A 23,327-nucleotide genomic window follows, 5' to 3' on the forward strand; every position below is an offset into this window, starting at 1 on the left:
CGTTTCTCTCTCTCGGTTTACCACGAGGACAGGACCTTTATATTACACACAGTCTCTCCATTACAGCCTTAGCTCTGAGTGTCAGCGACAATGTAAACACAGACCATAATACTTCCAGAACACGTGGCACATTGTTTCTGATATAACACATAGCTTGTTCTTTCTCCAGTGTTTACCACTAGAACAGAGACATTATATTTATTATACAACAACTCTAAGTCCCTCCTTGAAACCTTGAAACCTTGAAACCTACAGACATCCTGATGAACACTCACACACACAGCTGGGGAGGGGATTCAGCTAGCTGACTGTATATGGGGGACAATAGGTTGGGACGTGTCACGTGGGCGGGACATTGCCAGGAGTTCAATGTAAAGCCAGCCCACATTTCAGTTATGACGTCATATCGGCAGCAAATCTGGATCAGCTCGTTTGTACCCCGTTTTTAGAGATGAGGGTAAGGAGGAAAAGAGAGAGGGTTGTATTTTCTGACACTTTGTGAGTCTCCTTACACACCGGGGACATATTTATGTATAAAACACATCAAAAGTGCATTTAGCCTAATTGGGGACTTTTAATGCTAATACTAATTAAGGCAAAGACACTTTACAAAAGTAAACTCATCATCATTAGGTAAACTAACAAAAGTTTGCAAACATTAGCTAACAAAAGCCACCGTATCCTAAACCAAGACTGAAACCATGTGTGTCTTGAATTGTTTCGTTGTCTTTTCTATAAGTTATATATATATCTATATATATATATATAATTCCCTATTGATTGTTAGAGTAAAACATAATTATACATATTTGAAGACTGATCACTGATCACAGCAGACATAAGTACTGTAAATGCTGAGTGACTATAGAGGGAATAGAAACAGGAACAAACATCCTGCTTGGACAAAGGCAGGTGATTTAATGTATACACAGCAGAGACCCGAGATGCTTCTTAGATCCTTCCTCAGGAATGGTGAGTAAAAACTACTGTATTGCATCATAACACAGTGTTGAAGCTGTGAGTGGTACACAGTAGCCCTGTCTCCGGCACTCAGACAGTCTGGAAGGGAGAAGTCAATAATGAGCCTTCACAGAGTTAGGAATATCCGACACAAACAGAATCAATCAGCGAGCCCGGAGGCCTGTTAGATGCTATTGAAGTGTCGTTCACACTGGACTGGAATCAATGGCTAAGCTAGGGTTGTACATCGATCCAAACCATCCTCTGGTCTCTTTCTCTGTCCCCTCCTGACACTCCAACACCGCCTAACAAGGTAAAACCAGCCGGCCCAGAGTGAAGCGGCAGCATGGAGCATCACCCTCTGATGGTACACTCTTTGAAAAACACACTTCCCTTTTTTTTTTATTTGTGAGCTAAATGGTGCTTCAGACATCCACTTCTCTTTCAAAGATCACTTAGATCTCACCATGGGTCCTCCATGCTATCTGGACAGATATTGCAGTAGTATTTTGTCAATGCTCACGGCTGGTCAGAAGCGAAGTAATAAAGCTAGAGGGTTTGGTGGCCTTGTATTTTTAGACATTTGTATGTTGTTATGTGAAATTATTATTTAAATGCATCTGGAATAATGTGATTTTAACTCAAGGCTCTAAGTTGATTTTTTCCATCCCTTTGAATTTATCAAGATATTGGCAAAAACGTAATTGTAGTATTTACATAATGATTTCTACATTATGTAGACACCCCCATGGTGTCATGTAGTGCAGAGAGCACCAGAGGAGGATCCTCTCTCAGGACGGACAGACTCGCAGTACATCCTGTGCTCCTGTTCTGAACCAGAGGCTGGTGATAGGCTGATGTTATGGCTGCAGTAGAATTACAGTGTGCATTAATAGTCCATGCAGCACTATAAGTTATCATTTTATGAGTTAAGTAAAGTGAAGTACATATTCATGCATATGTGATGATTCATGCTTCATTTTAATGTTGTGTGGTTGTTGCCAAGAAAAGGATAGTGCATTTTCATGCATTATAATAACTTATGATGCACCTTAGATTACTTTAACACCATGAACATGCATTAGAATTTCCCTACCATCAACAAGGAACCATCGTAATAAATCATGCATTTATAATATTCTTCCGTGTAGGTGACATGTTCATGATACCGGATGGACTATTAGCATACTTTGACAAGCTATAGGTGAGTATATGTATTCATAAAGTAATAAAAGTCAACCTCTATTTCATCAGGGGCATCCATGAGACACTTATAATTCATCATATGTCACATATATAATGTTTTATGACTGTCTTTAAAGTGCATTAGCGAGCATAATGTGTGTGTGTGTGTGTGTGTGTGTGTTTTTGTGTGTGTGTATGTGTGTGTGTGTGTATGTGTATGTGTGTGTGTGTGTGTGTGTGTGTATGTGTGTGTGTGTGTGTGTGTGTGTGTGTGTGTGTGTGTGTGTGTGTGTGTGTGTGTGTGTGTGTGTGTAGAAATCAAGCATTATGAATCCATTATAACTCACAATGATGACCTCATGCACTATAAATCTGCTCGGCATAGAGCGTTACCGATGGTGATGATCATGATGATGTTCAACATCATATCAGGTTTTTTTTTAAACATAGGATTTGTGTTTAAGCACTAATAAACTACAGACATCAGGGCTGGTGTGTGTGCTGACTGCAGAACACAGCACGATCCACATCGTGTTAACACACTTCCAACGTGCAGTGAAACCCCCTGCTCTATAAGCATCTGGATTTCTTTTGTTTGTCAACAGATTTATTATTTTTCTGCCTTTATTTGTCATCAACTTCTATATTTCTGAAATGTTTTAAAGTCTTATCACAGCACAAATAATGCAAAGATAATATATGTATTTTAAGAATATTGCGTGCATATCAATAAAAAAAAAAACATCCCTAAACCCAACTCTAAATTGAACTATATTTCTGTGCAACTGTGTGCTCAGCAGCAGCATTTCCACAGAAAATCTATTCCACTCACACCTTGATTTGTTGCAGCTGCTTCAAGGAGAGAAAGTCTTGTGATGCTGTTGGATTTGGAGAACGTCCCTGCTTTTAATTTAGTACAGCGGTGAAGGCTAGGGTGTCTGATAATACAAACTATGACAATTGTATAATTGTATAAGTTGATACAGAGTTTTTTCAACCACAGTGCCGTGAAAGATTTTCACGACTAATTTCACTTTATCGCTTTATGTAGTTGCTGCAAATAAAATCAAACAATAGTGTGGTCCCAAGCGAACTTAAACGTCTGCAAACGAAACATCCGTCACTTCCAATCAAGAACACGGACTATTTTGTCCCCCTGGGTTAACAAACAGGAAACCACAGAGGTGTCTGAGAGAGCTCTCAAAGATAGCTTAACTGAACTCACAGCCAAATTGAGAGATTTGTCCTAAAATTGTCATTATTTAAGCTGTATGAGGCTACAATGTGTCACTTTCTTGGTTGTTGGTGATTACAAAGGCTTAAAAAAAGTTGAAAAATGCTGAGTGAATACTTTAACTAAATATATTCCTCTTTTCTTCATTCCAAATTCCATTTGTTTTGCATTAAAACAATCTTCAATGGTTAAGAATCCATTACATTCCACACGTCTCCCCCCCAGCAGAGAGTCCAGCAGCGACTGCAGAGAACACAGGTGTAATTAATAACAGTAATAACCACTGCAGTGCATGCAGGGAAGCCAGTTCCCCGGCCCTCGAAACGGTGGGTGTGGGGGTGGGTGTGTGTGTGTGTGGGGGGGTTGCAGTGTGTCAGGCTGCAGTGTGTCTAGACAGTATTCATGATCCATCTGTCTGCCACCGCCACGGCAACAGCCAGCGGCTACAACAAGATGGCAAACTCCATTACCACGGAAACATGTTCAACATCTCTCCCTCTCACGTCCTCTCCATCCCTCTGTCTGTCCGTTCAGACTCACCCTCTTCCCTCCTCTCCCTCTCAGTCTTTGGCAGTCCTTACCTGTCTCTCTCTCTCTTCTCCTCTCCCTCACCTATACCACTCTGATTCCCTCCCCACCTCTCTGTCTCTCCGGCATCTCCAGAAAATGTGCACCGGCTGAGAAAATGACAATCATTGTACAGCTTTACCTTAGCGCCGGCTGCAAACACTTACATTAACATTTGCTCTAGACAGCTAAATATTTTAAGTACCTGGCTCAGGATTCTATCCCCCCAACGGTCCCTCGCTGCAAAACTAATAACAAAAAAAGGTTGTTAGAGTGCCTTGTGGAAGACTGAAGGGCAGAAAGAGACAAAGTGAGACACCTTTACAAAACGACCAGGCAGGTTTGAGAAGTGAGGTGCATCTGAGGCAGGGAGGCAGGGAGGTGGGGGGACCTGCCAGACACAGCACAGAGCCAAGGACGAAAGTGCTGTTGTAAAAAGTTTCCGTCTCCTCCTAAAAGTTGTTGAAAGAGAAGCTGCAGCACATCAAAGTGTCCTGGCAGAGAGCCATCGCAGCCCATCGCCGTCCTTCACCTCCCCCCTCTCTTTCTCTCTCTCTGTTCCATTGATCGTGACGGGTTGAGGGAACACTCTCATCCCGGTCCCTGGACAGTGCTGCTCAGCAGGGGGTAGAGGGAGGTGAGGGGGTGCTCATAAAAGGATTCAAACAAAAATGGAAAGGTTGGAACATTTCAGGAAGATGTTTCAGGTGGATATCAAAAAATTGTGTAGTGAAACAGAGTGGAGTCCCCCTCAGCAGTCACCCTCAGCAATGTGTCCATATCTCTATCCCACTTAAATCTGATTTTAGTTTAAAAATGTGTACATTTGTATAATAATACATATAATACATATCTCATGGTTATGGTAGGTTAGATTGTTTTAGTGTATTCTAACTCATTTTGGATATTTTACTCTTTTGTAATATTTTTCTACTGGTTATATGTGTATTTATGTTTATACTCCGTAACAAAACAATTTTGGGATCATTCATTGAGATATATAATATAATGTACCCTTCGGAAGTTGATGTGTGTTTACCCCCGAGTACCGTGCAAGGCTCTTACCAGACATTTGTCATTTTAATGAAAAAGGATGTACTGTGAGTGACAAATTATTATCAGACTGTCTGTAGCTGTGTCCTAAACTGTAAATACTGGGTGCTTTGAATTTACATGCCCCACTTTATAGACTCACACCTCAGAAACCTCAGAGTCAGCTCCTTCCGGACTCTCTGTGATCTGGTGCCTCTGTGCTTTGGTAGCATTGCAGCTCAAACAGAATCATCAGGCCGCTAGATAGCTCAGTGGTTAGAGCTTATCGCCCATACGCAGTCACCAATGCTTAGTGAGACGGTTCAAATCCCAGGCAACATTCAGGCAATGTCCTCTCCTCTGTCTCCCCCTTTCAACTCTAAGATCTCCAGTAAAGGCCCCCTGGCCCAAAAATACCTTTACAAAAAAACCCAGAGTAGTAGTTCTGGTTAAAAGGGAACCTTGTGACTGTAGGTAGGAGACTCAAACTATGGTCTGTGTCATCAGTCGGTCCTCCTCACCCCCACCGTGAGAGGTCTGCAGGGTTCAAACTGTTACTGAAGCCTAGCTCCTGAATGACTGGATATGTTTTAGAAGAGAGCACAGACACACACACACACACACACACACACACACACACACACACACACACACACACACACACACACACACACACACACACACACACACACACACACACACACACACACACACACTCTATCATAAAGTTGTTGTGTTTTTGTGTCTGATGAAGGTTTAGGATCTTTAATCTCTACTTTTTTTATCTACATGCCATAAAATGACAATCCTAGTACTCTTTTTTAAAGTTGGGTTGCAGTACCAAATCTGAAATGTATCCCAGATGTCTCCTCAACACATATCAAACAGCAGGAGAGTGCGGAAAGGGTGAAGCACTCACAGTTGAAGATGCCTGGGGGGGGGTGCTGGGTGACCACGGGGCAGTTCTCCTCATCGCTGTTGTCCCCACAGTTGTTCAGCTGGTTGCAGATCAGCGAGCCCAGACGCAAACAATTCCCATTGGTGCAGTGGAACTTGCACTCTGTGCAGGGGGGGGGGGGGGTAGAGGGAGACGAAACATTTCTTAGCAGCACTTTTTCAAACGTTTTGTATTTAGGAGTAGAGCTACTTTTCAGGGTTGAAGAAAATACAGTGATGTTCCACTTCAGAAAAAACACTTCATTTAAGGTCTGTCTGTCTTTATGCTTTTGAAGAAAGTTTTTTTCTCTAGGTAAACATTGAGTACATTTGTGGCCTAAAAGAAGGTTTGGATGAACTAACAATCAACTATGAATTCAAAAAATTCATCTATCAATTCAACTTGCATGACCATAATGACATACAGTATCGCCAGAGCTTTGTACAATCAAGACACAATATACTGTTAAGTTCATAAACATCTCTGAACAAATGAAAGAACAACATGTTCACAAGGAACACAAGGACATATTCATTAAGAAAATCAAATAATAATTACAATGCTGTTAGTGAATCCATATAAAACATGAATAAGAAATGAATAATCAGAGACGTGAGACCTGGTGCAGTTCAGTCTGACTCAGGAGTTGTGGCAGGCAGAGACAAACTGTGAGAATGCAGCTTTCTTTCATTTCACCGAGAAAAATCTTTAGTTTTTTTAATAATTGAGGATACTTACTATAGAATTTTGGGAATAATTGTTTCCGTACAGGTTTGAGTTTAGGGCATTGTATGAGGAAGAGCTGCTCTGTGGGCATAATCGCTCCTCTTCTGGCAGCCATGCTTTCTTTTATCTGCCTGTTTCTATGGCCTGTGTTTAACGTTAGTCAAATAATATTAATATCAAATAATCATCAGTTTATATTCAGCACCATTTCCAAAAAATAACATAGGGTAACACTGTTCTTGATTGGGTGTTCATAAGACTGACATAACCTTGTCATAACCATGACATGACAGCTGTCTTAAACATTAATGAATACTTATGACAGTTGTCGTTAAGTGTCATTCGGTAAGTTATGTCACTTTTGATGCAAAGGTGACATTGTTTGAGATGTCCTTGTTATGACAACTTGACATAAACCAAGACAACCAAAACCTGTAAACATGTCATAGCAGACCTAACAGTCAAACTTAAGAAAAACGTTTAGCTTGATATCTTAGCGCGACATTAAACCGTCAGATATGGATGTCTGCTATGACATGTTTATGACAGTTTTGGTTGTCTTGGTTTATGTCAAGTTGTCATAACAAGGACATCTCAAACAATGTCACCTTTGCATCAAAAGTGACATAACTTACCAAATGACACTTAACAACAACTGTCATAAGTATTCATTAATGTTTAAGACAGCTGTCATGTCATGGTTATGACAAGGTTATGTCAGTCTTATGAACACCCATTCAGGTAAGTGTTACCGTACATAGACACTTGTGTAATAGCACTGATAAACAGCACAGACATCAGGGCTGGTGTGTCCGTTATTTATTCCTGTTTCAGGTCACGTGATATGTGATTTTTGTCTTAACCTGTGAGCTGAAACACCTAGCAGAGTTCACGTGTTCATACAGAAACGGGGTCCGATAAAAAGTGTTTATGAAGGCCTTTGATGTGCCGCAGCCCAAACCCAAGTGCTTTAGTCACAGTTATTACCAAACGCTTCTATCCCCTAAATATTCATATCCCTGATGAGCTCTGTCTGCTGAAACAACTATGTGAGCGTGCAAAATGTATTCTGGAGGGAATAAATAATTTTGCAGAACTTTAATCAAAATTGGTGAGAAAAACATCAACAAAGTGTTTGATGCACGGGAAAGCAAGGCCCACAGTCTGGTGTGTGTGTGTGTGTGTGTGTGTGTGTGTGTGTGTGTGTGTGTGTGTGTGTGTGTGTGTGTGTGTGTGTGTGTGTGTGTGTGTGTGTGTGTGTGTGTGTGTGTGTGTGTGTGTGTGAGCCCACCATGAAACATCTCTGCACAGATGAGGAAATAAATGGAACCTCAAGGGCTGCATGCACGGTTAGAAAGAAGATGAGTAGGAGAAACTAAGTGTGTTTGGGTTTTTGGAAAGCGAGTGTTTTCAGTTTTATTTACGTACTGTATATGTGGGCTCTTTTTTATTCAACTGAGAGCACAAAAGCTTTTCTTTTTGAAGGTGAAAACTGAAGAAATGCAACTCTAAAGAGTATGCCAATGTTACCTATTTTTTATTATTATTTTTGTTTGAATCATTAATTTTGTTTTACTCTACTTACTCGCCACTAATGTTTATTTTTTTTGTATTTCTAACTTCTTGTTCCTTTAAATATTTTTAACTCTAGCTCCTGTGACAAAATAATCTCCCAATTTGGGATAAATCAAGCATCTATCTATCTATCTGTCTGTCTGTCTGTCTGTCTGTCTGTCTGTCTGTCTGTCTGTCTGTCTGTGACTTCACAATGTTTGTTTGGTGTTGTGCAACTATTAGCTAATAACCAACCAAGGTAAGGTGTGTTTTTTTAAACCAATCATCTCTCAGAGGGGCGTGGCCAGCAAGCAGCTCAATAGCATTTAAAGCTACAGAATCAGCACTTTAGGAACAGGGCTGAAACAGAGGGGATTAAGGGATGCTACAATGATCTGTTTGGTGTTTCAGCCAATCAGAGACAGGCTCTGTATATACCTGAGACCTGTAATATACTGTTGAAAAAGAGTATAATAGGGAACCTTAAACGTTGTTACACAGAATCCCTTGAAGCCAATTCATTAGTTAAGGGAAGGTATCTGCTGTGAAGTTGCATTTTGGGCAATGTAGGTCCCGGTAAAAAAGATGATATTTCTGGTCCTGTAGCATTCATTTTAATAATTTATTTTTAAACTGACCATCCTATGCCTCCCTTTGTTTCAGTAAAGCTTTACTGTCTTCTTAAAATTATGAAACTTTGTAGCATTTTTGCCTGCAAACAAAAAAACATTGATTTACTCATCCTTAGTAACTCAGAAATACTAACCAAAACCCATGAGCCACTAAGCTGACATAATGTCGGACTCACACGGTGCATCAAAGACCTCTGTCCTCGCTGTTAATAAAAGGGAAACATTTCTGTACATGAATGCTAATGTTGCTCTTTTGTGATGAGTCATGTCTGGATGCTGTTTTAGCCCTCAGCCTTTAATAAATAGTGACATTACTATTATTTGCAAATGCACCTAATCACTTCATTAGCTTTGGGGTGCTTTAAATACCCCAAATAATAATAAATAATTGTCAGCCTTTATGACAGTGATCATCACTGTCCTGGTTCCTCAGGATAAGCCAAACAAATAAAATAAACTTTCCCAATGACACCGGTTGACAGGTGTGTCAATACTAACGGTAACAGGAAGGAGACATTGTGTAAGCTGTTCAGTTTTTCTAAATAAATATCAGCCAATATCAGAGTGGAACAGGGTGCATTATTAAGTGTGGGACCTGTGTGTAAAGGACACATTATAATGCAGCCTTTAATGTACTTTACTTTAATACTTTATATTCTGGAGGCTTTCATTCCCTTCCGATCAAACACTAACCACACTACACTTCATCACAACTTTATTTTAAGTAAAGTCATAAAGTTACTGTAATTAAAGTCCCACAGACTCAAAGATAGGAGGAGGCTGTTTCACTGAAAGGTTGTTGAAAAGACGCATGTCATCTCCATGGATATGAGTTCTTCTTTCTTTCTGAGAGACAAGTCTGAGTATAATGGTTTGTTGGTGCATTGCTACTGCTGTTTCCAGAAGGGTTTTCAATGTTTCCACAACTCCATTCTTTCTGATCTCAACAAAGCTATAACGAGTCAAAGACAATGAAAATAAATAGAATTGCACGTGAGGCCGTGTAAATGGCAATCTTTAGACTACAGCTAGATCAAGTGGTAAAATAATATCCAGCATTTATTGCATGAGTAAAAAAAACACAGTAAATATACATACTAACCCAAGATTCAGATAAATACAGTACATAGATGCATACTGTAGAGTGCAAAACACAATATAGAATACTGTAGAAAATGACACACGAACTAAACATAACCTGGACTCATCTACTTAGATTTTTTGTATTCTTACTAAAACGACTTAAGATTAGTTAGGAGGTGATCAGTTGTAACACACTGATTCAACCTCATGGTTATTATGGATGCTCTGTCTTTGAAAATGAGATGATTCCAGGACGACATGACACCAACCTGACGCAGCTGTAATCTGTCCCGCTAAAACCTGGAAAGTTATTTAGAATTTGTCGGACACAATCACTCCACATGTTTAACAGATCGAGGCTTCACATGTGAACATGAGGCTGAGGAAATCGTTCCCACTAACACGACTCCAACTGAAACATTCAATCAAATTATTTCTTTGCCATGGCAACAAATCAGGCAGACTGTGCGGCCAGACTCATTACTTGATGTCTTTACGCAGCCCGTTCCTGGAGTGAGCCCTTCCGATGGCAGGGAGCAACCTAATGACACTGCACATTTTCTCCTATTCCTCCCATAACAAGAACAGCTTGTTCTGCTCTGGTCTAGACAGTGGGGGGGGGGGGGGGGGGGGGGGGGGGTGGTGTAGGACCAGAGATCCAATTCAAAGAACAGACCAGCATGACCGTTCTGTGGATCACTCCCCCCCCTCCCCCGCCCATCTTCTGAGTGGCAATTAGTGAAGCCTCAGTGCCCAGCTTTCCTCTCCTCCTCGTCTCTCACTTTATCATCCCTCTAATCATTCCTCTTTCTCCCTCATCTCCTCCTCTCTCCATCCCTGTCCAGAGGTGGGAATTAACAAAATACATTTACTCAAGTACTCTACTTAGGTACAGTTTTGAGACTTACCTTGTACTTCTACTCCACTACAATCCAGAGGTAAATAACGCTTTAGTTTCTTTACAGGTCTGGATTAATGATGGTAAATATAATCAGCCCTTAAATCAGACTTTAGTTCACCTGCAGTAAATCCAGCAGCTACCCTGCAGTATACAAAGCCATTCAAACTAGCTGCACCTTTACCAGCTCTGAGAACACTTTAATGATCAATCATTATAAAACATATCAGAGATATTATTCTGAAATGGACCAATCAAACAATGACTACTTTTACTGTCGCTACTTTAAGTACATTTAGATGAGAGTACTTTCTACTTTCACTGGAGGAACATTTTGAATGCAGGACTTTTACTGTGACAGAGTATTCCTACACTCTGGTACTTCTACTTTACTCAAGTACAAGATCTGAGTACTTCTACTTTTACTCAAGTACAAGATCTGAGTACTTCTACTTTTACTCAAGTACAAGACCTGAGTACTTCTACTTTTACTCAAGTACAAGATCTGAGTACTTCTACTTTTACTCAAGTACAAGATCTGAGTACTTCTAATTTTACTCAAGTACAAGATTACTACTTCCACCTCAGTCCCTCCTCTCACTCTGCATTTAGTCTCCCATTTTCTGTCTCCTCCATTGCTTCTTGTTTTCTCACGAGTCTGAAGAAGCTTTTAAAAATAGGAAATGCAAGGCAACAGTAAACCTGTCTTTCCCTAGTGAATCATGCATGTTGTGTGTGTCTGTGCCTAATCCACACACACAAGCACGCACACACGATCAGACACACACACACACACACACACACACACACACACACACACACACATAGAGGCTAATTAGTGTAATTTGAAAATGCCAGACAGAGAAGTGAGATGAACGATTCTGCCAAGATGAGATCAGCAGAAACTTAAATGTGAAGGATGAAGAAATGAGCACGAAGAAACCAAAGCACATAAGAACAGCAGTAAACAAGATCAGGAGGTTAACGAGAGGTCATGGTAGACACATATTCTACAGAATATAGCTGTTGAACTCTTTTTCATCACACCAATATAAAACCGTGACACTATAAAACCTGCCAGAGAAAATGGACGTTCTCTTTTGAATTTTGTTGAATCTTTTACTTTCATTCAATACAATTTGCACAATAAGCCAAAATTAAATCTAACATTTTATAAGACCAGCTTACTGGATGGAAAACAGAAGTGCTTCACAAAAATAAAGGAGCAAAAGAAAAGTAAAAAGTACTTGAATGCCGCCTATGAAAATGTAATATAACATGTTCTTGTCCTAATAAGATATAGCTGTAATCGCAGAATACATCCTTTTCTACTTGTATTTCCTCATTCAGTTGTGTAGACAAACAGTAAAAGTGTCCAAACCATAACCTCTCCTGCAGGGAAAGAAATGAAAGAGCCTTGTGAGTTTACTGTTAGTGGAGCGCACACTGATTCAGTAAACAATGCCACAAACTATTTTAAATAGACAGTTTCTAAAGTCTGCTTGAAAAGTGATGTATTCATAACATTATCACAAAACTATTTACATATGAACACACGTTTCAAAACTCAACAGGACTAAATAATACGATGTTTTTCAAGCTGCTAACAGCGCATGATAGGCTGTAAGAGACGGAGTTAAGAGGAAAACAATGTGGATCAGTAATTGGTTGTGAGGTATGCTCATTCTCTTTTACTACTGGCTGCTGATTGGTGGACTGCATGTGCTGCTACCCTCTCCCATTTAATGGACACAGTCAGTCCAGAGAGCCACAGTCACATGACAGCAAATTCACTCTGAATATTGGAGACTTTCTTTAACACAGAAGTCAACGTCATTAAGCACTTATCAATAATGCTGCAATTGGAATATCCAAACCATGTGTCAATTGGCAGAGGATTCTGGGACGTTGATGAAAAGGTTGCGCTGGTGCCATTGAGTGAGTGGACAAATAGTTATTTTGAGATACATTTGTTTTTGAAATGATGGAAACAACTCGGAAAAATGTGCTTGTTTTTATTGTTGGCTGAAGGTAAGGGGACCCGGTGTCCTATTTTCATCATTTGTCCCACACATTTAGCCGATGATCAATTTACTTTAGACTCTCTCTTCCTGTGTCTCCTTGCCTGTTCGTCATCTCCTCTGACGTCAGTTTGTTATTCAGCTGATCTGCTTGCCTGTCTGACTCGGCAGGCGGGAGAGGAAAAAGTCTGCTTCATGGCAAAACTCAGATGGGAGGAGGAGGAGGAAGAGGAGGAAAGGATACAAAGGACAGATGGCAGCAGCAACAATAAGGTTGTTATTGCTATTTCCTGTTACTTTCAACTCCTGCTCTGTTGTCTAACAAGGAGATATCAAATCCGGCAGTGGGGAAAAAATCTGCTCATGCAGACTCAGACAGAAAATGTGTGACGTGAATTGACATGTGTGTGTGTGTGTGTGTGTATGTGTGTGTGTGTGTGTGTGTGTGTGTGTGTGTGTGTGTTTGTGTGTGTGTGTTTGTGTGTGTGTGTGTGTGTGTGTGTGTGTGTGTCTGTGTCTGTGTCTGTGTCTGTGTCTGTGTCTGTGTGCGTACGGTGTGTGTGTGGTTGTGCCTGTGACATAACAAATTGTTGCAGTTGATTCCTGCCCTGTGTGTCCAGCGTGTTTCTGCCAACCAAATCCTATCCTTGGGTGCCTGATAGGATGTGTGTGTTTCTACGTGTGTGTGTGTGTGTGTGTGTGTGTGTGTGTGTGTGTGTGTGTGTGTGTGTGTGTGTGTGTGTGTGTGTGTGTGTGTGTGTGTGTGTGTGTGTGTGACTAAATGAGTCAGTGGGCTGCTGTTGCTACAGTCACAGCATAACATGGAGACAGCACAGCACAGCCTGTATGAAGGCAGGGCCCTTACTGAAACACAGGCCCCTCCACCTCCAAGGGTCAACACTCGCTCAGTATATTTCATCGAGTAATTTTATTATTCTAATGAATTTCTGACCGTAATCTTGGTACTAAGACTTATCCCCACTCAAAACCTGTCCTTTTTTAATCATATGAATAATGAATAACGTGCCTTGATGTTAAAATGATTTTGAGCTAGCAGCATTGCTATGGTTTACTTGAATCAGAACAAAACATCTTGAAAGGTAGTGTATAAATTAGCAATTATATTGGTGATCCCCTGACTTTAGAGCCACCAGATGATGTTTGCTTATCTCGTGAAACATCTCTACATGCAGTACCAGAAGCATTGATACACAATTTGATCCAGACACAAACAGTTCCCAAATGGGTGCATACAGTGCTGTGAAATACTCATTACACCAGGGTAGAAAGAGTGTATCATGCCCTTTTTTTTACCACAGCAGTGCCAGGGCCAGTTCGAAGCCCGTGCTTACAGGAAAACAAACCAAAGCCGCTGGGCAAGAACCAAGAGCCAGACACCTCAGAGGGTTACGTCAGAGGGGTCAGACTAACCTGAACAATAGTAATTCATGGTGTCATCAACTCGCCTGCTCTAAAAACCGAACCGGAGGCGCATACGCCAGAGGCCGGGGCTGGATTTCAGTGAGCAACTACATTTCATGGCATCTAGATACAGTACAAAAATGGACCCAAACGCAGTACGAACAGGGAAAGCAGGTATGAGGGTTGAAACAAAAGGCGAGCTTTATTCAAAAGATGCAAAAAAATCGAAGAACCAGGGGACAAAAGGAACGAGATCAGGATCAGGATCAGGATCGGGACATGGTGGGAAACGATGAGCATGGGAATGACGACAATAACCGGACAAGGAACAGATAGAATCGGAGGATGAAACCCTCTTTATTTGTCACATACATGCACACAGCAGAGCACACACAGTGAAATTGGTCCTCTGCATTTAACTCATCCTAGTACTAGAAGCAGTGGGCAGCTATTGTGCAGCGCCCGGGGAGCAATGGGGAGGGGGGGATTGGAGGTGTCTGGTGCCTTGCTCAAGGACACCACAGCAGGGCCTAGGAGGTGAACTGGGACCTCTCCAATTAGCAGTCCACCTTCCATATTTTCAAGTCTGTTCGGGGACTTGAACCGGTGACCCTACGATTCCCAGTCCAAGCCCCTACTTACAGAGCCACTGCTGGACGACAAACAAAGGGGAACCTACGTTGCGGTGGAATTGTCAGTATATCTTAGGAAGGTTCCTAACGGAGTGAAATGACCCGGAAGAACCTGAAACTAACTTTATAACCTCTGTTAGCTTAGGAAACAATGGACCTTCCTTTACGAAAGGAAAGGAGAAAATGCTCTCCCACAATGCCTTGCGGCAACAACGTTCGGCCGTTCACGTAAATAGTCGATTGTGACGAGAAATGCATTTTATGAAAGTTTATTACTGTTTTTTTTCCATTGCTAACAGACTAAAATTACACATAAAGCATAATTATTTGAAGTTGCACTCAAAGAGCAAAACCTCAGCTCAAGTCTCCAAAACTCTAAACACATTCTCAGCTTTGCACTCAATGTTTAATTCATCTTGGCACTTTTTGCAAAACACTGCCCACAGTTATCTGTATGACACAGAAATCTGTCAGATTCACTTGTTTGCCATTTTCAAAACACTGCCATTAAAAATGCTACACACATGAACCAGTTAACAAACACACGCACCAAAGGACCATAAACACGGAAGTGCTTTATTCTTGACACAACAATCAGGATGTAAACTCTAGAAAAAGACTACACGTAATAACGTTTTACAACAACAATGGATACATGGACATAGCAGCGAGAGGAAGAGCTAGAGGGAGATCTAGTGATGGAGGAGTTGTTTTCAGCATGGAGCTGTATGAGCGTCAGCCCTGTGTCCATGCCTCTTCTACAGGCAGTGGGAGAGAGGGCAGATATCCTCTGTGAGGGTGAAGAGGTGTTGGGGCCACACACAGCAAGGCCACACATCTAAATAATCAATTTTTGCATAAATAAATCTTTATATTTTCAGCTCAAAGTTACATTTCATTGTACTGTATTTGAAAGAAAGCCTATATTTGTTCAAGCAACTCTCACTGTGCATGCATGGTGGTGCGTTTTGTTCCAACAGTATATCAGTGATTCCGCATATATTTCTCTGGTGCAGAATTTTGTAACGAAGATTTTCAGAACAACGGTATCTTTTGGCCAGATGGCATTTATTGGAGATGTTAAGAGTAAAAGGGGGAAACAGAAGGCAGATCGTCACCAGAAACTGATCAGCTGGCTCAGGATTCGAACCAGCTGACTAGGCTACAGCTTTCATGTATACAGGTCACCAGCTCTAACCACTAAGCTATCTGCCAGCCAGATGAATGTTCTTTAGATTGAGACCCAAAGTGTGTAGTTGGTTTGACACAGATCTAGCTTCTTCCCTCCATGTCTGCAGGGAAGGTGTTTCTGTTGATGATGAGGCCAGACCCAGCCAGGTGGTCAAATGCAGCCTAAAGACTTTTATTTCCTCAATTTTTTTGAAAAATATTTTCAGATTTTTAAAATATTTTTTTCCTCAAAGTTTTCTTTTCCATTTACTGTCTTTGATATGAGCGCAATTGTGTTCACAGAACTGTAACTGTATGTGCTGTGCATGGATGTTGCGCTCATTAGTAGAAAAATAAATAAGGTTTGTTTCAACAGAATATTTGTGTTTCTGCACATAGTTCTTTGGTGCAGAATTCTCCCCATACAGAAAGAGCCCGTAATGATGAGCTTTAGATTGATCACATCTGTGTGGAGTTGGTTGGACAAAGTGTCTTTTACTATTAATGAAGTGTGTGCTATTTGGTGCTAAAGTTTGGTTTTGGTAAGTGTTTATGTAGTTTTGGGTGCAGTGCTTCATTTTGGAAGATATATGATGTGTTTTGTACTTTGAGTTTGTGAATTGTGTGTAGTGTTTTGAGAAAATGAGCCCTGCTTTCAAAAAAAGTGTTTTAGCAATTGAAAAAAACTGTAAGCAATAAAAAAACGTATGCCGTAACTTGCTAAAGTGCTTTGTTTCGAGCGTTCAGCACTATATTAATCAAAAGGAGAAATATGAACGTTACTTTTTAACTGTAATGATCAAAGAAAGTCCACATTTCACAGTGTTTGTCACAGACACAAGTTTCACTTTTACACTGCCTCGTTCATAAAGCATAAAGAACACCAGAGCACGGTGCAGAGTCTCTAGAGTCTTTCAGTAGTCCTGTACAGAGAACTGTAGTTCCCCACAGCAGACGCACATTAATAACGTCCAAAGGAGCATCCTAAATACGTGGGATAGTGTAAGTGCATTCGGATTCTCCTGGAGCCTGGTCTTCTTTTCCTAAGTCCTTTTGAATTCTCCTATCCACTATTCCTTAGCCCCGTGACGTTTCAAGCAAAGGTCACGGAATAGTAGATAGGAATAGACAATTCGACTGTACCCCAAGACTACAGAAATACACAAGGGTAATCACAAGACAACACACAGCTGGGGAGGGGAGGAGAAACACAGGGCAGCAGGTGAACACAATCAGACAATCAGACAATCAGGCACATGAGGGAAACTAATGGCAGCATGTGAAATTACACAAAACAGAGAAAGGGGAACATTTCCAAATAAACAAGGAAACTAAAAAACACAAAACCGAGATCATGACAATATCAGTCTTTGGAAAGACTACTTTAAAACAACATAGGACCGTGGCTGCATTGGAGCACACCATTCAATCTGAAGGTTGTGGGTTAGATCCCAGCCCCTGCAATCAACAAGTCTATCCTTGGGCAAGATAAACCCCTAGTTGCTCCCGATGGCCAATTGTGTTTGTGTGTGTGTGTGTGTGTGTGTGTGTGTGTGTGTGTGTGTGTGTGTGTGTGTGTGTGTGTGTGTGTGTGTGTGTGTGTGTGTGTGTGTGTGTGTGTGTGTGTGTGTGCTTTACGTTAGATTCCTTGATCAAGGCACAGGGCTCTGAATGTAAAGCGCTCTGAGGGTCCTAAAGACTGATAAAGCGCGATATGAGTACAGTCCATTTACCATAAGCTGAGTAATACTCCTAGGGTGAGTTTTTTGGACGTGCATTACACTCAGTTCGTTATTGAGGTGTTGGTTTGGTTAACTGTGAGTTGTTGTCCCCTTGTTCTCCATGACTCTCCCATTCCCCCACCCCCCCAAGTCTGCCCTCCAGCCTGCATCATTGATTGGAGGCATGCAGCTTTGCGGGGCAGTGTGATGGTAAATGTGTTTCAGGTGTGCCTGAGAGCCAGGAAGGGGTAAGGCTTCTCTCCACCCTGCTGTCTCTGCCTCACTCTTTATGTGCCTCTATCCCCTCATCCTCCTCTCTTTCTCTCTTCCCTTCCCACCTCTTCCATCATGTTCTCTTCTTCTGTCTCCTCCTCTCTCACTCCCCCGGTCTCCCACCCGCTCTCTCGTCTCTCACCGTCCCTCTCTGCCAGGATAATTAAGCATGTCAGAGTTCTGCTGACTCAGCACAATGAAAGAGAGAGAGAGAGAGAGAGAGAGAGAGAGAGAGAGAGAGAGAGAGAGAGAGAGAGAGAGAGAGAGAGAGAGAGAGAGAGAGAGAGAGACCTTCAGGCTGTGTCTCCCCTCCCCAGTCCAGCCAGACAGTGCAATCACTACTTTTCTATGTGTTTCAGGTTTATGAAGCACGTTTCTGAGTGTTAAACTCATGTGATGTAGTGCATTCTTGTCTGAGCGGTGTGTTCGTAGTGTATGTACATCTGCGTGCGTGGCTGCCTGCTTTCTTATTTTGTCTTCTTTCTTTACTTCACATCCAGTTTATTTACGAGTCAGTCTGACATCCACCAAGCCCACGTTTACACTGACCTGAATAGCCACATCAGTGTGTGTGTGTGTGTGTGTGTGTGTGTGTGTGCACACCTTAGGGAGATGGAGTCAGGCTATATGGCAGCAGAGTTTCACTTGGTTTTTGACCCTCTCTGTCTGCTTGCAACAAATGCCTGCTGCTTTCATGGCTTTCATTAAAGCAATTGGCACAGGCACAGATAGAGTAAAAGCACTAGATGTGTTCACTCACTATTCATACATCCAGTAGAGTCCATTCCTGAAGTCTGCAACAGTAAAACTATAGTATTTGGAATATCTAACATTTGTGCGATTATTTGATGAAATCTTAAAAACATTGTTGGCAGTTTTCGATGAATGATAAGTCAGTCTCGAGTCAGATGAAGCATTAAAGAAGGATCATTCCAGTACTATGGAGTTAAAAGGCACAAAATAATTCTTTAATTATCTCTGTTTCCCCCTGCACTGGTGCCTAATCAGCATGCATCTGTCCTTCCGGTGTCTGCTAAGAAATTAATTCTCAACAACAACATGTTGACTCCAACATTAATGGGATGGGAAGCATCTTATCCAGGCCTCTCAAATAGTGTTGTTTTGTCATTTTTGCCATAAATCAAATTCCCTTGTTCAGGGCTGAACCACCTTTGCTTGTACATCTTAAGGACCTTTCTCAGTCAAACTCACAATTTGAATATATATGTTTATATATTCATATTTTATTCATCCTTGTAATGTACATCAGATGAAATGAGGTGAGGATAAGGTGAACAGAGTTACACATAATGAAGCTAACATGAATCTACACCCATTTAGATACAAGATGGATGATATCTTTATCATGATGAAATCAGCTGGCAGTGATAGTGGGGCAGTCTGCCCTCACCCTCTTTGTGCACTTTCCTGCAGAACAGACTTACCGTGCATTAGATAGAGGAGTGTTGTGTTCTGCAGCTGAAGGTGCAGAGAGAGCAGCAGGTTAATATTCTCTGGTTACTGTCGACAGTGAGAAACCTCATAAATATGTCCTCAGGTTGCCTGCTCACTGTCGGCTTTAACGCTCTCCCCACGCATACTCCCACACACACACACACACACACACACACACACACACACACACACACACACACGATACACAGTCAAAAACACGTGAAACACATAGACTCAAGCAAATACACACACAAAGACATTCACGCACACAAATGGCCTCAGACACACGCCCACGCGCTACCTAGCCAACCTAGCAGCAGATCTCAGCAGGCAGTCAGCCCCGTCAGGCTGAGCCAAAATAACGTCTGAAACTCAGTAACCTCCGCCATCGTATCAGCAGCTGAATCAGAGCAGATAGGCAGCCTGGCTGTTCAGCTAAACAAATCAAGGCCGGTTAAATGAAAACGATGTGTCCTTCCCGCATGGACGAGACGGCGATTATGCAGAAAATCTTAAGAAGAGGTTGTGTATCGTAATCTGTTGGCCGTCATCATCCAGTTTGTTCAATCTGAAGTATCAAGGATGGGGAGAGACAAGAGAAAAGGCCTGTGTTACAAACTGAGGCACGGTTGAATGAAGAACAGCAGTCAGGGAGGAGCTCATGAAACACTATGTTATGTTGAATCATGGGAAATGTACAATCAATAGAGTTTGGTGTGTGATCAATACTTGGTACCACTCAGCCTCTGCTGTATCGGTTTGGACCAAATCTGTCTTGTGTTTGCTTCTAGCTTTTTGGAAGTGAAATACCTAACTGCTTTGGTAATACCTGCTTCTGTGATGTTAACCAATTCCTTGCAAACCACACAGGCTCTAAAAAGTCATAATTCAGAACATTTGTGGTGCCAAGAAGAATTACTTTCATCCGACAAAAAGACCAAACCTGTACGGTATGTCAAATATACTGAAGTGCTACTGTGGGTTCTAAGTTGATTGATTCCATCAAGTCAATAAAATAGTCTAAGCTTTGTTTCCTGTTCTATCTGTACCATTGGCAAGCCTCACTCTTACTCATGTGTTTATATTTTGGAGCTCGGCCCGGTGTCATGACACAAACATCAGAAAATAAAAATGGAGTGTGAGTGAGGTGGAGTTTTGCTGGTATGTGAGGAATCTCAGGCTGCCACACACTGACGGCAACTTCAATACAGCTATTGACTACAGTGAGCAGTACACACACACACACACACACACACACACACACACACACTGATGTGGCTAATCAGGTCAGTGTAAATGTGGGCTGGGGTGGATGTGAGACTGACTAAATACACTGGATGTGAAGTAAATAAAGGAAACAAAATCAGAAAGCAGGCAGCCACGCACGCGGACAAGGTAAACACACACATACTGCTCAGACAAGAGTGCATTACATCACATGAGTTAAACATTTACAAATGTGCTTCATAAACCTGAAACTGACACACACACACACACACACACACACACACACACACACACACACACACACACACACACACACACACACACACACACACACACACACACACACACACACACACACACACACACACACACACACACACACACACACACACACACACACACACACACACACACACACACACACACACACACACACACACACACACACACACACACACACACACACACACACACACACACACACACACACACACACACAGGTGGGGATGATGAGCCACTGTTTCTCTTCCAGACACACACATACCCCTCGTCCAGCTGCAGTTTACAGAAAGGACATTAAAATAACCACCATTCCCATCCCTGCCACTTCTTCATTTGAACACCTCGCCTTTAAATTCTCTGGTTCCACTCCCCTGGTCACTGCCATCATCTCCAGGCCACCCAAGCCCTCCTTTCTCACCAACTTCTCTGTTTTCCTGACCTAACTAGGTGCCTTTTCACCCTCCGTTCTCCTCCTGGGGGACTTCAACATCCATATTGATGATAATAACAGAAAACAGAATTCCTGGAACCGCTACAATGCTTCAATCAATTTCACCGAGCACATCAACTCCCCCCCCGTGGACACATCCTGGAACTGGTTTGCTTTACTGGTCTCACAATTCACCAACTCTCCAGCCTCAAACTCGACATCTCTGATCATCTGACAATCAATATAATGAAAGAAACATAAAAATCTCTCTCCCCCGACGCTCTCTCTGCTGCAATTCTTAGAAAATGATCCGCCCCCCCACCAATGATGTCTGATAATCCTTCTGATCTTGTGCACTATTACAAAAACACTCTCCTCCTGTCTCAACCAGCTTGCACCCACAAAACGGTCACATTCGTCCATTCCTGAAATCCACGCAATGAAATCCCGAAAACGTCAACTCGAATGACTCTGCAAGAAAACCGAATCAACAGTACATCACCAAACAGGATAATGCAGACTACCTGCAAGAATACAAAACTGCCCTTCACAACGTCTGGTCCACCTACTAGTCCCAACTCGTTCACTCCAGCTCCTCCAACCCAAAGGCTCTGTTGCGGCTTCCAAACACAAACCTTTTAGCCGCTGAGAGTCTATGAGGTTTGGGTCCTCAGGTACGTAGATTTATGACGCGCCACAGTAGACCATGACAAAGACACGCTGAGATCCAAATATGCTTAGGTGCATTTATTGAAAGCACAGAGCTATCACAGCGCAGCAAGGATGGATAAATGAATGAATGAGTAGCGGTAGCGGTCAACAAAAATTACGGCTACTCCCAACCCTGACTCTCTCTCTCTCTCTCTCTCTCTCATCTGCGTCACCGGTGAGTGCCCACCTTTACGCACACACACTTCCGCACGCACACACGCCCACTCCCAGGTGAACCACCCCCTCTGCAACACACACACACTCTAACACACCGTGCTGCTCATCTTCAGCCTATATGTCTCTTACACACCAGCCCCTAATTATTAGGTCTCACATAATAATTCACATTTCAAAACACAATAGGAGACATAATAAATCATCATATCAATTTCAACGATAATGCAAAAATCTCTAATAAATTGCTCAAGTCCATGAAAAGTCATTACAACGAATATTCCTTCTTCTGGTCGTCATGACCGATTAGTGCAAAGTCCATCTGACGTCCGAAAACACAAAGTCCATATAGAGGTCAGCAACGTCCTCATGCTGCCTCCTCCTTCTGTTGCAACTGCCACCAAACAATCGTCCACATAAAAGCAGTGCTGCAGCTTGTCCACTGTCTCCTCCTTATGCTCATGTCCAAAATCCTCTGCACATTTCCTGAGGGAAAAGTTGGCGCAGCTAGGGGAGGATGTAGCTCCGAAAAGATGTACCTTCATCCTGTATTCACATGGTGCTTGGTTCAAGTCTCCTTGTGACCACCAGAGGAATCGCAGCAGATCAGCATCATCTGGGGGCACTTGCACCTGGTGAAACATAGCTTCTATGTCAGCCATGATGACCACAGGTTCCCTCCTGAACCTGGTCACAACTCCAATCAGTGAGCTGGTTAGATCGGGCCCTTGCAACAGCTCTTCATTCAGAGATTGTCCTTTGTAACTGGCACCACAATCAAAAACAACTCTGAGCTTTCCCTTTGTCGGGTGGTAGACACCATGGTGCGGTATGTACCAGACCCTGCCATCACTTCTTTCCAGCTCTGCATCAGGAACCTTTTCAGCATAACCTTTACCAAGTAGATCGTTAATAAAGGTGTTATACTCCCTGTAAAACACTGGATCCCTCTGGAGCCTCCTCTTCAGATGGTTTTGACGCTGTTCCACCACTTTCCTGTT

This window comes from Eleginops maclovinus, chromosome 3 (assembly GCF_036324505.1).
Source record: "Eleginops maclovinus isolate JMC-PN-2008 ecotype Puerto Natales chromosome 3, JC_Emac_rtc_rv5, whole genome shotgun sequence".
Classification (NCBI taxonomy): Eukaryota; Metazoa; Chordata; class Actinopteri; order Perciformes; family Eleginopidae; genus Eleginops; species Eleginops maclovinus.